The sequence below is a fragment of the Polyergus mexicanus genome, unplaced genomic scaffold (genome assembly GCF_030449975.1).
Source record: "Polyergus mexicanus isolate NDT 795.1 unplaced genomic scaffold, iyPolMexi1.0 SCAF_27, whole genome shotgun sequence".
Classification (NCBI taxonomy): domain Eukaryota; kingdom Metazoa; phylum Arthropoda; class Insecta; order Hymenoptera; family Formicidae; genus Polyergus; species Polyergus mexicanus.
The window spans coordinates 1904220-1919353 of NW_027223347.1; the positions used below are offsets into that span (position 1 = coordinate 1904220).

At 37.4% G+C, this 15134-nt stretch overlaps 1 protein-coding gene across 10 annotated transcripts in view; it reads left to right on the plus strand.

Annotated features, from left to right (window-relative positions):
• The window catches only part of LOC138943576 (protein artichoke), a 327808-nt gene that overhangs the window by 266308 nt on the left and 46366 nt on the right, over nucleotides 1–15134 (plus strand). Inside the window, exon 1 of one of the 10 annotated variants that reach the window (XM_070314519.1) lies at nucleotides 2528–2614. The exons of the other annotated variants lie outside the window; for them this stretch is intronic. The gene's annotated coding sequence lies outside the window, so the exon portion shown is untranslated. Of the gene's footprint in view, nucleotides 1–2527; nucleotides 2615–15134 lie in introns of those variants that run through there. 10 annotated transcript variants of the gene reach the window in all.

Here is a 15134-nt window from a genome sequence, read left to right on the forward strand (position 1 = left end):
TCGAAATGTCGTCCTCCTTCTCGTAATAATTATTTTTCGGCGCTGTAACATTACACGTTACTCGATGCGTGATAATTATTTTTTGGCGCGGTGTCGCTCGCCGCTCGCTGCGTGACTCCGCCTCTCTCGCTCAGCTGATATTTCCAACGCTAAGAGACATAAACAAGTAAACCATTTTACATTTCTATCGATTCCGGCCTACCGCTTCCCACGCGCTCATTGGCTCAGACATTTTAATTAATAACATAATAATTATTGCGAATTTAGCAAAATGGTATAGGACTTTTCGCTTCAGGTTGACCCGATCTATCTCCACTTTTCGTTTGGCTACTTACATGTCGGACACTCTGTATAATTTTTTGTATTTTGGGGAGCGAAGGGAAAAATAAAGTAATGGTTCTTTATTCAATTATTTATTGTACATAATACTGCCGCTCAATTGGTATCAATGTCAAGTCTTATTTTCGCGACAATCAGTTCGGCGAGTTTATTATAAATGATATAATACCAGGATGCGCACTTCATATCCTTCAATTACGGATACAATTTTTTCATCCGCTTGATCCCTTCATTCTGATTGCTGGTATGCGATGGACATTTCCTCTTCAACTCATACGTATGTCGATGCTAACACGCAGTACTTTTCAAACTTGTCGATTTTCAGATGAATGTTGAAGTAGCATGTTATATTATCGCTCGCAAGAAAGCATGGAAGGATTCACCCTTAATGAAGACTCGTTGTAAAACTACTATGAGCGCGCTTCATCGATAGAAGTTGGCACAATTCGTATCGTTACGCAGTACAATGTACTACATAACTACATAATACTCTTTACATGCCTAAACTAATTCCAAACTGCGATAAAAGTACGTGACTTATATTAGGTGGAATGAACGCCATAAACTATTAACGATAATGATATTGTTCTTGTAACAGTAATAGCAGCAATGTTAACGATAACGAGAGTCGGAACGAGGTTACCTCGTATTCATTATCTTAACTTATCAAAGCAAATAATGAGAATGATAATTGTTCAACAGATTAGATAAAATGGCAAGACAAAACATTGTGCAATTATACGTATTATCTATACACAAAGATATGAAATATAAGATTGATAAATGCGAAGAACTGTATAAATAAAATTGGATGCTCCTATTGGCATCTTGCATCGATTTGAGTAAATGATATAAAAATAGTAGATAACGATTTAGTAATCTCAGATTTAATTCCATCACACGAATGTGTCGCGAAGTTAATAAACTAATGAACGCGAGATTAAAGCATATATGATAATAATGCGTTGAGAAGAGCTTCCTCTCTTCTATTCTCTTTGATATCACTCTGCTTTACAATAATCTAAATTTTAATCTTCTCTAAATATAAGAGAAGATGATTTATTTATTATCATTACACAAAAAATAAGCAAAATAAAAGAAAAAATGATTATTATTTCAAGAAGAGATAAAACTATATGTTTTATATATATATATATATTATCATATGCTCAAGTTGATTTTAAATTTGCCTTTTATGGTATGTAACATCTAATATAAGATGCGTTTATTACAGGCAATAATGAGATAATATGTGGGGAGAGTTCAACAATTCTAAAATTACATAAAGCACATTGTATCGCCCTGTGTAGGGTGCACGCAGAAAAATGCGGGCGAGTTGCTACGGAAATAAAGACGGGGCAAAGGTTTCGCGTTCTTTGTGTCGGCGATATTATACATGCAGATGCGAACTTTGTTATGAAGACACGGAGAAGTAAAGGGAATACGAGAAAATGCAATTTGTCGTCGCGTTGCTACCTGTATTAAAACGAAAATCAAATAGCTCCGAGATAGAATGAAAGACTAATAGAATGACGCGGGACTCGCGCGCTACGATATCTCGGGGAATGTCATTCAAGTGTAAACTTGTAAAGGCAATTATGTTACTCTTATAATACAGACACGATTTGTGGCGCGTATTTATTCAGACGCTCGTGTGTCTTTGCTAAGGATGCTGTAATTAGAAACCTGATGCGACTAATTGCTTTTCAAAGAGATAACATACTAACATTCTGCAATGCAAAAAAGGATTTTCCTTTTCTTTTTTTTTTTTTTTTTTAGATTTCCTTAGATATTTGTACGTACATTTGCGTTAATCATACATAAATTTATTGAAATATATGAAATACGTTGTTTATAATTTTTAAAATTATCAACGTTTTAGATCGAAATAGCCGCAAATACATTCTCGGTTGTACCAGCGCATCGTGTTTACATGGAATTCACATTAATGTGCGCATATGGGACATTATATTGCACGGCGCAAACGTCGCACATTATTACGTTATACTTCGTTACGTTCTATCTACATCCCCTCTGCGTGTAAACTATATTACTTAAATAATCCGCGCAAAACTCGTGCAACGCATAGAGAGGGATAAATGCGATGTAATTAATTTAATTCCTGTATTTATGTTTCACGTACAATTTATGTATTGTAGGATATTCTCGGAATGGAGAATCCGAGTCGATCCGACTGACGCGGCGTCCTCGATCGGCGTCTTACGCAACGTAATCTCGCCGTTGAATCGGCTTAGGATTGGCGTTAACCTCGACGGTATGTAATGCTCGATTTATCGTTTCGTGAACTGACGGCGAGGCAAAGTAGGCTAAAGGAAGCAATGGCCCGAGACGAAATCTAACCGCTCCTAGGCGCGCCTTCCGCGTAGATAGATACTGCTGCGTCGTAATGAACATGCTCACGAGTAATTAGCATGATTGCTCCGGGTTGATTCTACCCTCTCCGCTACTACTGCTCCTCCTCCCCGTCTTTGTTTCTAGCGACCACTGTCGCTGCCGCCACCACCGCGACCATCATCCCGCACCCCTCGCTCTTACAATTATCGCTCTAATTACGGTATTTTGTCCGCTGGCGCTACTTACGCTGGCTGACGCAGTTAACAATAGTTAACTGAAACGACGGGAACACACATGATCTCTGTCGCGCAACTAAGCTCTTAATTTGCGACAAACGATAAACACACTCGGAAATGTCTTCGTCCACGTTCGTTCGTGGTGCGATTCTCGTCCAACGGCAGGTTCATTTAGTATCATTTAATGTAAAGATGAATTTAAAGACTATACTACGGCTCATTCGCTGCCTCTGGCGGTTGACGTTCTGGTTATTAAGAGATTTCTTGTGATCGTTACGTGGAAAAATCTAACACTTTTCGTTGTAGATACTTAAATGGCAATCAAAAAGATTTGTGATATATTTAAAATTTTTTTAACGTAAGTTATATCAAAGATATCGCATACAAAGTAGCTTATATTTTCCACGCGGATATTATGCGCGTAGATCCAACGCTGGCTTAAGCTACAATTACGTTTCACATCCTAGAAGATGAAGGAGGAGCTGATGGAGATTATTTCGATACACGAATTCAAGCGAGATACACACTATACTCTACATGAAGCGCGTTTCATAGATCGGCGCGTATGCGCGTACGTGTGTACACATACGTTGATCTACACATATATGGTATCTCGATGTTAGTCTTTTAATTACACGCGAAGCGTTTGTATAATCGACTTTATTAGCATCTTGCGGATATTCCAATCATTGTTCGTTGGAAAAAGATTGTTTCTACAATACCAGCAATTTTCTCCCACATTTACATTGCCTCCACATATTTTTCTCTTTCTTTTTCTTTATCTTTCGATTCTCTCTTAGAATTTCTCCGCGCTTCCAAGTTCTACGGGAAATTTAATCCCGAAGGGATTAGTGACAACAGTAGTGTGCTACCTATGACTCCAAGAGAGGAGTTTAAAAATAGTTCTTTAGAATATAACTTATGTAAAAGAAAAAAATTGTATGGAAAATATCATACACAGACACGCACATGTCCCTCGTTGGACGGCTCCAATTTTTATGCATATATGATTTGTACGCGAGACGGGCTCGATATTTTAATTTAAACAAACAAAATGTTCGAAGCGTGTATTACGTATTGGGTGATCCCCGCGGATCGATTCTTCTATTCACGTTGCAAAAAAAAAACCTGCTGCATGCACGACGGAACATAATGGTCGCACTCGTTCGAAACACAAAAAGCCACTCTGAACTTTGGCCGGAAAAAGGTGTTATTCATCGTTATCTCTTCTTTACTTTTATTTTCACGCCCGCTACAATTTTGCCGTACTATCGTATAATAATACAAATCTTTATTTTATATTTTAATATTCGTGATTAGCGCATTGATATCGAGATACGATAGCGATCGTTATTCCTCGTCGTAAAATTCTACATTACATTATGCAGAATCGTGATAAAAAACATGCAAATTAACAAAGTATTATAGTCACGGTTGAACTAAAAGAAGCGTTGTAACTTTTATTAGAAAAATTCACGGTGTCATATTAAATTATGCAACAAGTTGTGCGTAACAATCCTAATTTAACGTACAAAGATACATTTGTTAGGAGTAGATTGTAAAATAGTACACATCAAGATGTCTCAGTCGCGTTCTTTCTCTCATAAGATCGCCAGTAAAATTTTTCCTGTTACTACGATTATAAAAATATAGAACGCGTAATAAGAAGTTTATAAATAATTTAACTTTAATTTATATATCTAAATGAAATTTTTAATAATTTATGAAACCACGTGAAAGATACAGATTCTGTATTTTATAAATTTCGCGATATTTGATAAAAATTAATAATGTCAATTTTTTACGTAATAGATATTATATTGGAGGGATTTTTTTATTTAGTCTTAGTGTTTCACAGGAGAAGTTTAAACGTTAAGCTTGCTCCGAATTTAAAGAGCAGGTCGTGGCCGTTTGCGGATAAAACCTGTGCTTAAAACTGATTAAGCCCTGACGGAAATGCCGAGCCGTAAGCGGATATAGTATCGCGAAAAAAAGTAGTAACCCAACTTCGTTAAAAATGTACTGGCGAATGAAACGGCAACGAGAACGGGCTTAGCAAGGGCGATTTGAGACTAACTAGATTTAAAGCGTAATGTAACGCATTAGTTTAGGAAAACCTACATTTTTCAAGAACTTTATACCGGGGATGTATTACCGTGTTAACGGCTTTACAAAACAAAAATATGTTAATTCCTAGATTTTAAAAATACAGATATCTGTATTGTTACTTATTTCAATATTTGAGATAATGTTTATGCACACGCAATAGTTAAAAAAAAGGACATATATAAACAAGAACAATATGTTTCGAAAAAAATATGCGTTTAAAGCTTTATAATAATATATTCGCGAAATATTTAGAGCTAATCACTATTGTGTGATTATTAAGGAAATAATTCCATTCAAGCATTTTATTGAATAAAAGAATTTTTAATTTCGATATACATTGGAGTTATTTGTTTCGTTTTTAATATCAATGATCGATTTGTGACACAATATCAATGAGATGACCTTTTACGCTATCTCAAATCTACATACTAAATCTAACTCTTAAAGTAGATCCGTGGAATAATACCGATACACCCGTTCGCGATCTAATATTACCGTAGTCTTTTATATAAATATTGAGATATATTTCCAATTTCATTGTAATCGGGTGTGCAACGGGATGCGCGTTCAAAACTAAAGTGTTTTCATGGGCGTTGTTCGGTCACGAGAATCGCACAATATTCTTCATGCGAGTGTATTACCCGTTTGAGGATTAAATTTCGAATACGCTCACATCGGTATATATGATGATCGAGCGTGCAACAAGTTTTCACTCGAGCGTTTTCATCGGTTCTGGCTGCAATCCCATCGCGAAGGTGGCATAAGCTCAAAGCATCAGGTTTCACGATCGGAATCATGTGGCTATATCTCTCGGAATATCCCATCTACGATCCCACATATCCTTTGAGAAGCGTTAATATGAATATTTAATTTAAACGATATTTTTTTTTTAACGCTGATACAAATTATTCATTGATATTTTTCTGACACAGAAAATAACAAATTTATGAAATCGAGATATCGACAAGACACTCTTTAATAAATTTGAATTCTCGAGAATATAAATAAAAATTATCTCATTTATAATCGGAAAAATAAAATTATCAAGTAATTTCCTTCGATAATTAATCATCAAGTTGTTGGCGCTTGATGAAGGTAGATTGACACGATATCGATGTATGGAGGGAAACGCGTCGCCGAATACGCCACCGTAGCGCGATACATCTGGGCTTAGATTCGGGTTTGGTTGTAAATCCCGACTTAAACGATAGTTACCGCCATTTATAAAGCGGTAGAGCTCGGTCGCCTCGAAGTGCCTGCTCCGTCGATTAATGGAATTCCTCGGCGACGTGCCGGGCGTTGGTGCGAATAAATTCACGAAGATGGGTCGTCGGAAGAGGAGAATTTTGGGGAAAAGCACCCGCACGCGCAATCCGCAACGCTCTTATCCTCGCTATTCTAACACATACTCGAGCGCGCGTCCACACACACATACACACGCGTATCCGATCGTTAATGGGACTTGGTGCGGAAATTGATTCGGCGGGCACGGACGGCTCCGGGTGGCCGCGAGTCTCGCGCGAATCTTGGCGGATTGCGTAGTAGATTCAAGGATCGAGGAAACGCGAGGGGGGAACCCATCGGATTTAAAATTGCGAGAGCCCGATGAGACGACGTCGCGGAAACGGCAGGGCGCATCAGCCAATTTAATACTCTGGCGAACAGCCTCCGTTACACGCGCTTCTCGAAGCGTGCCAATGTCGTTACTCTCGCGCGCGAATCCGGCAAATAAGATTGTCGAATTTGCCGAATTGATTGCCGCCGCGACGTCGTGGCTCGTGCAAATTGATTTTTACGACCCCGCCGGTCCTTAATGTCCCGGAACGCGATTCGGAGGATCTACAGACGCCGGGGTAATTTGGGTGAAAGAATACGTCGTCGGCGGAAATTACACGATTTACGACTACTGCGAGGGCTGATGAGCAAAATGTGTGACGGTCTGTGTCGTCAGTCTGGTCAAAAAAAATATGCAAATTATGTTATTGTTTTACGTAATGCTCAATAAGTTACTCAATCAAAGTGATTAAAGATGTTTACAATAATTAAATTCGTAATAAAATAAATCTAGGAATAATTGTTTAATCAGAAAGGAAATTTTGTTTCTATACGATTGATATCATACTGAAGAAGGTAGATAGAAAGTATAAAAAATGAGAAAGAGAATAAAATTTGTACAATCCAATTTTAAGAATATTCTTTAAATACATATCTTTTAATATAGACTTGAAATTTATTATTAATGTTGCTTTTATAACTTGATCTTTGATTCGCAAGATGCAGTTTGAAATCACGATGCATAAATGATTTCGCATCTCTTGCTTTTATTGACTATGATGTTTGATATAAACCACATGTGTACACAAGTTAAGTAATATTCTCTCTCCTCTATATGATATCTCGTGCCACTTTGGAGTGCTGGCATGCACGTACACGTGTCATATCGTGTTGTTTCTCGCGTAAAGTACTCATAAGTGCTCGTAAAGTGCGCAGGCCGTATCGCGAGAGAAGAGGCAGCGCGTATAACGCCAAATTTCTTGTTTATTTTCCGAGTGGCTGCCTACCAGCCGCCAAAGAAAGCGGAATGTCTTAGGTTATTAAGGCCGCTCGCTACGTCGATAAAGACAATTAACCGAACGAATTAATGAAATGCCCTTTAATAATTATCCTTGTTTTCTTAAGCCCCGACTAATGGACTCTTGCGAAAAACTTAGTACGTGACTCGAGTGACTTCTGCCATGTGCTTTAACCACGTTGCGGACTTTGCTCTCTTTATTTATTAACTAAGAGAAGAGACATTGCAAAATACACATCATATAATTCACATAGCGGCATATCTTAAATTTTTTAAGTATACATATATTATTAAAAAAAAAAATTGAGCATTCTCTCCCTCTTATTTGAAATATTTATTAATTATTATCTCATTTGCATGAACACATATTAATATAATGTTACTGCCTTTTACGTTAATTGCCATTTATTCGCGATTGAGGATAGAAAGAGGGGTACACTGATTTAACGAAGATACGCAAACTCCATTTCGTTTCTCATGCAAAGTTTATGCGTTAACTAAAATGTAAATGAGCCTTCCGAGGCTTCATCGTACAGTCAAGAGAATATCTAGGAGAACTTGGACGAGTTTCTATGCATTATAGGATTATAGATACGTGAAGAATATCTACTCAAATCAATAATCAAATTAATGAAAAGAACACACATGCGCTTGGAAGAAATATTTTAGAAAATACGCGTAAAGAGAGAGATATATAGAGAAAGAGAGACGGAAGGAGGGGGGGGGGGAGAGAGAGAGATTGAATAATAATATGAATAATATTGAATAATATTTAAGGCCTTATCAAAGCAATCTTATAATTGTATATCTATAAAATTGACGTATATAAGAAGCAAAACCGACCTATTTGCATACAATCTTAATTCCATGTCACGCGCTCGCAGTGAGTATGTACTGTATATCGCTGTGTAAGGAGACCTCGGCTTAAACGGAAGTTATTCGTAAGATCCCGCACGAAGAAAATTCCACGTACGCTACCTCCGACAATACCCGGTAATCGGAAACAGACATCGCTTACGCATTATGCAAATAATACGTTCGGATGGTCCTCGCATACGTTAGTCGGCGCATACATGAAAACGTCGCATGAATACCCATAAGAGCGCCAAACCATTACCCGAAGGGATGGATCTAACATTACGTCTCTCGTAACGGTCCGCACGTTGCGCGCACCCGACACGTAAGAGCATTACCGTTCGCCATCGCTAGACAAAACAAAGGGAACATAAGGAACGCAGTGCCATGCTAACCGTGCCGGCTGCTAACCATTTCTATAAATACGTCGACTTTTTGCGAGCCGCGGGTTAAAAATATGCGACGCTTCCTCCATCGGCCCTTACCTCGTCCCTTCCACCCGTCCCGTAGTCTCCCGCGCATTTATGGGAAACCACGAATAGCCCGTAAGTTCCCTCAAGTTCCTCTTCTATGAATATCTCCTCGGGCGAGACGACACGAGATGGCCGCGCCCAGCGAAACGACGACGACGACGACGACGGAGACGATGCGACCGGAGGGCACTGCACTCCGTCATCATCGCTAACGGACCTAACAGAGTGTCACCGTATCTTAGTTTAAACAGCGCGTGCCCGCTTCCACGCGCGCCTTCTCATTATTCTGACAGATAATGTCATATTCGTCGCGCCAAAAGTTTAATGCGAGCAGACAAGAATTCGATTGGACGCCGCATGAATTCTTGATCCTTTTTTGAAAACCTGCGTCTTCGATACGTTGCGGCCTTTGAACTTCGAAATCATGATCGCAAATTGAAATATTTTGCTCTATATGCGTCCTGTAACGAGGATAGGACGACGGATAGTAGGGAGATTAGAGATTTAGGTCAAAGAGATTTGCGATCGCGCGGTCAGCATATGATGCATACATAACGCATACATATCAATGATAATCATTAATTAAATTGATGCATTTACTGTTGCCGCTATAAGCTTTAAGCAAGAAATTTAAAATAATTTATATTTACGCGAGAAGTGTTTTATTGTGAAATAATCTAAAATTAACGTGACACATGTCAAATTTTGACGCTCTAATGAGTTACTTTACGTTAACAAAAGTATTTACGCACGGGTCTAGCAATTTGTACATTTAATTTTTAAATATAAAAATGTTTGTATAATTAATCCATAAATTACCAGTGAAATTCGTTTGAAACTTTTAGTGACAAGTACAGTTTCATTCCGTCTTTTTACATTTTCCTGAAATTTTCGGTAAAAAATTCGTTATTTATTCTAAAAATCAATAATTAATTAACTAAAAATTAATTCTATATTAATGAAAGATCTGTCATTGATATGTAATTTCATAAAAGTGGAACACTCAGCGTTTAGGTATATGGTAAAAAATAAAAATGAAAAATTGTGTGTACATCTCAGAAAAATCAATTTTTACAATTTTTTCCATTCTCCAGCCGATCCATCATCTCGCGACATTAGACATATTCAATATCACATTAACGCGAAAAAAAGCGTCTCGCGCATCGTAATTACGCTTTTAAATCGCTCTTTTTAAAACCGCGATATTATTGTCGCGCGATATCGATCATGACTAGTTTTTAAATCACGTATTATGGCACGATTACGGGTGCTGTATCGCGAATAAGTACAAAATAGTTCTCGGATAAGATCCGTCGTCCATATTACTCATCTTATGCATCTGTTTCTGCACGCGACGAGTCAAAAGCGAATATTTGTATGTATATTGGAACAATTTTACAAGATCAAAAGACCAAGATACGCATCTGCTGTATCTTTTTGCTCATATATGGTATATTCATTCTTACATTCTCTTCGGAAGGGCCAAAACTTCTTTTAGTATCTGTATTAATCAACCCTCCCGACAATGAATTCTTATTACGAAGGAAAATACTTGTACTTATCTACTTCGCTTTAGGACTTTCATAAAAGGATTTAATCCGTCGACTAGATCCGTTATATTTTATTCAGGAAAGTCCGGTCTTCTGCTCCTAACATTCGAGTTTTAACACCGTTCCAAAGTCGCGCGTTAACGCGTACAAGGTACATGTTGTATCATTAATGAATTCTCTTTCTCACAAACAAAATGCACGTTACATGTATCTTTCTTTCGTCGTTTTGTGCCATCTCTTTTTATCGTTAAGCCTTTAAAAGGCTTAAAAACGCGTTACAGAAAGCTGCATTATTCTAATAAAATATATATAAATTATTAATAAACTCAGTTTATATTATAGGTTTAATTTTAATATGAATCAAATTTTTCGGATATATATTTCTGTATATTTATTAATATCTCTTTTTACATACATTAAATATGTTTTTAGAAAATATAGATGACTATATAATAATATGTAAATATATAATATATTAAACTGAAAAAGGCGAGCTTTTAAAACATTTAAAAAAAAAACCTTCTTTTCCTTCATGCCATGCATTCAAGCGAAGTAAGCGTCCGAAGTGATGCACTAGCAGTGTCAGGATTATATAATGTTGACAACGTAAACACGCGCGCCATCCATCGAATTTCTCACGGGTTGTAACAGCCTTAAGTTGTGTACTTTCAGAAGCGTGAAATCATTTATCACAAGCGACGGAGATTAAGCTTGATCGTTTATCGGCGCGTTAGACTGCAAAATTATCAGGATACGTCGTTTCATAGGCGAAAGTATTCAAAGAACGCCGAGGTATAAATCAAGTATAGAAGCGCGTACTTTACAGAATTATATAATCGGATATGATACATCTTTCCGTCGAGCGTAGTCTCTCTTTTAAACTTGACGCTTTTAAACAAAAATGTCCTCGCGGCAAATATGGAGTTGGGAAATGACATTGAAAAGTTTTTCAGAACTCGGGACACGCATAACGAGAGCGGCTGCAAAACTCGCGAGGTCGAAGCCGAGCCCGGCAGAAGGGACATACCTCGCGAGGCATAAGCGGATTTAAAATCCGCATAAATTTACTCGGGTACACGTTTTCGCGAGAGTTTTCAAACAAAATTCTCTCTTTCTCTCGGTGTCTCGTTTATTTCACGCGAAGCGCTCTGACATTGCGCAAGTACCGAGCGAAAGTTTCGAAAGAGCACGAAACCACAAAGGTTTCCGCGAGCTGCGCGTAGATTTTTGACGAAGCAGTCAACCATACGAGCCAACGAGCAAAAGGATAAGTGCAGAGAGAATAATGACGAAAGACGCGAGGAAATAGTAGTTTAAGGGTCGCTTCGACGAGAGCGTTCTTTGACGGACGAGTTATCGCGTTGGCGCGATATTTTAAGATCATATTTTGCACAGCATGCTCTGTCACGAAAAAATAATTCAAAGGGTATATACCCTACGGAAATCGCTTTCATTGTAGATTGAAATCGAGCTCGTTGTTACGACAAATATCCGTGAATATGTTGTGGACGGTATTAATTTGCGCGCGTAAGAGGGTGGTGAGCAGGAGCTTCCCGCAACGTCAAAAGCGGATTATCTTCCCGACTCTCAGCGAGAAGTCCTTCGACAGGGATTCCGTTTCTCCCTCACGTCGTTCAACGCGTCATTCTGCTCGTATCGCGAAATGTGTTTAACAAGATTGGCAGTTTAGACTACATCTGAAGATAAGGACGACTGCGACTCGTCATCATAAAGCACTTGTATATTCGTATTTTTTTATTATTTTTCTATTATATTTTAAATTTAAAATACAATGCTTCGGAGAGAAAGCATCGTATTTGAAAGATCTCTCCTTGAAAACGTAATGCTATTATTTTCTATTGGCATGAAATATGAAAAGCTGGACTTGAAAACTTTGCGCCATCTCTAGCTGCAAGTTATAAAAAAATTTCAGGACACGATACGACGCGTTATATACGAGTAATACATTCCGTCTCTCCGTTTGACGTTAAACGCTCTTACACCTCCTCCGCTGATAAATTTTTTAACGCGAGAAAATATATCCCGGTGAAGCAACCAAAGCCGATACCGGTGGCGATGAACTCATTATCAGTTAACACGAATACAAGTGATACAGAGGTTGGAAGCCTACAATGCGCGCACGATGACGGAGGCTGACAAGCGAAACAAAAGGGGAAGCGAGAGGTGTAAAAGAAGATTTAATGTATAATCAATTTGTTTTATGAATGTCACCAATTCATAATAAGAGACAGTTGCTACGCTCACGAACGCGTTACCGATTCTTCTGCTTCCTTTTCCTTTTATCGCGACGTCATGTTCCGAAATTGACTTTACGCCACCCATAATAATCTATGATACCGTATGTCCTGACATGGATGCAATGCTCGTGTGGTCCCTTTGTCCGAACAGTTGAGACGGATCGGCTCTTTGTTCGTGTCGGGATTGCGATCGCTGCCTCTGTGTATACGCGATATGTGAAAACCACTATGCAAAGCTCTCGCGCGATCATTGATCACTAACATCGAATTTCTTATCAATCGATATTACGGTGCTTTTTATTTAATGCGTCGGGGTAAATCAAATCTTATTGGATCGATATTGGATTTAATTTTAGAAAATTTATGATTAATCAGAGAATGATAAATAAAAGCATACGACTTTAATAAAATAACTCTAAAATAATTATTAATTAATTACTTTATATACACATGACAACACGACATAATTAAACACAATTATCAAAAATTAAAAATTTTGATTGGCTAAATGCTACAGTATTATTATTATTAAAAAAAAAAAAAGAAATGATTTTGAAAGATTTAAAGTTTTCTTTTAATTTGCGCGTTCATGCGGCGTTAACGAAAGAGGAGACAAAGAAAGTATTCCTTTCATAAAAGTAATTACGCCCCGTTGAAAGTTTCAAGCAAGGCAAAGGCGATGCTACTAAACCATCGACAGTTTATTGGAATTAAATTACGGAAGAGTCTTTTGAGAAGACGAGGTAAAAAAGAATATTAGGACACAAGATTTAACGATTGCTATATATATGTAAAATGTATTAAATTTGATGTAATAGATAATTGAAGAATAGTTTGAGAAAACTTTAGATAATGAAATGAAGAAAAATTTTTTAAATTTTGGCATTAGTTTTTCTCAAAATGTCAATTTACGCTCAATCGCGAATTTTGTTTGGTTTTTGCACGAATGCAATTAAATTTCGAATGGAATTTACGAAATAAAAATGGAGCGGACGTTGCGGTTATTGCGTCCGGATATCGCAACGTTAATCAATCTATCGATATAGCGACTTCGCACGATCAAATACGATAATGAAGTGGCGTTTATACGTTATCTGCTGTGTTTGCTTTGCATCTTGTAGGCGTATAAGCAATGTACGTGCCCGGATGAGAAACGCACATCAAACACAATGTTACACGCGTTCTCTCTTGCTTGGCTGCTTACGTTCCACCGATCCGCAACTGCAGTCGTTTGTCAGCATCAGACCGCAATCGTAAACGCGAGCTCCTTTAGTTACCTCTGCTCTCGTTCGATTCATGATCAAAGAGAAATGATCAAATGTATTTCCTCCGTCAGTATACTACTTTTGCGCGTACGTTCTATCTTCGAGAGCATATGTGCGACCCCGGAATATTTCCATAAGAGCACAAAAATATTTAACATTTAAAAATATATATATATATATCTCGGATTTATATTACGAAGTGTGTTTATCATTTTTGCGTTTTTGTTTTTATATTTTACATATGTGTATTTAATATACATGTTTTTGTGTTACGTATTTGCAATTTATATACAATTTGAGCACATATTTTATATTCCATATTTTCTGTAACTATATATTTGCATATATAATATTTTACGATAATATTGGAGCTTTATATACGTCAGTTATAGAAAAAAAAATATATATATATTTACAGATATTATACATTAGAATATAATTGTACTTTTCGCGAAGTATTGCGCGATATATCAATTTCGTTGTCAAACAAGTTTCTCTCGTCTTAAGATTCGAGGAAATGAAATCTCCTTTAGTGAAACGTGGCTTGACGTATAACGGAGTAAACAGAGAGCGAAAACTAGAAGCCATATGTACATACCATATATAGAGAGAATTATACCTTAAAGCTTAAAGGTTTGCATGGCAAGATTCGCTGGCATTAACTTTTGCCATGTTGCTGTAAACGTTCGTGCTGTTCGTTGTTTCGCTGTGTCTTGTGATGATAAAATTTCTTGTTAAATATTTCTTTGAAAAACGTTACTTTGCTGCTGCATAAAAAGATCCATTAGCATAAATTTTTAAATAAATGGTGATAAGAGATTTTAAGTAAAAAGCAAGAAAAGCCATAAAGAGTACTTTAATAAAGTTTTTAATATAATGTTACATTTTTTTTTACCGCAATCTGTCTGGCTGTTTACACGTCAATTACGGAGAGTCATCGATTAAACGAACGCGGCACAAGCGGCTTTCCTTTACGTTCATTACTTTCTTAGGTGTTGTTAAAACTCGTATTAAGTCTCTCCCCTGCTTAGAAACCCTCGTTCAAGAAACGAGCGGGCACTAATTATTTCTCGTCTCTTGGCCGGCGTTTTATCGGCTTATTTTCGCGACGGTACGACTACA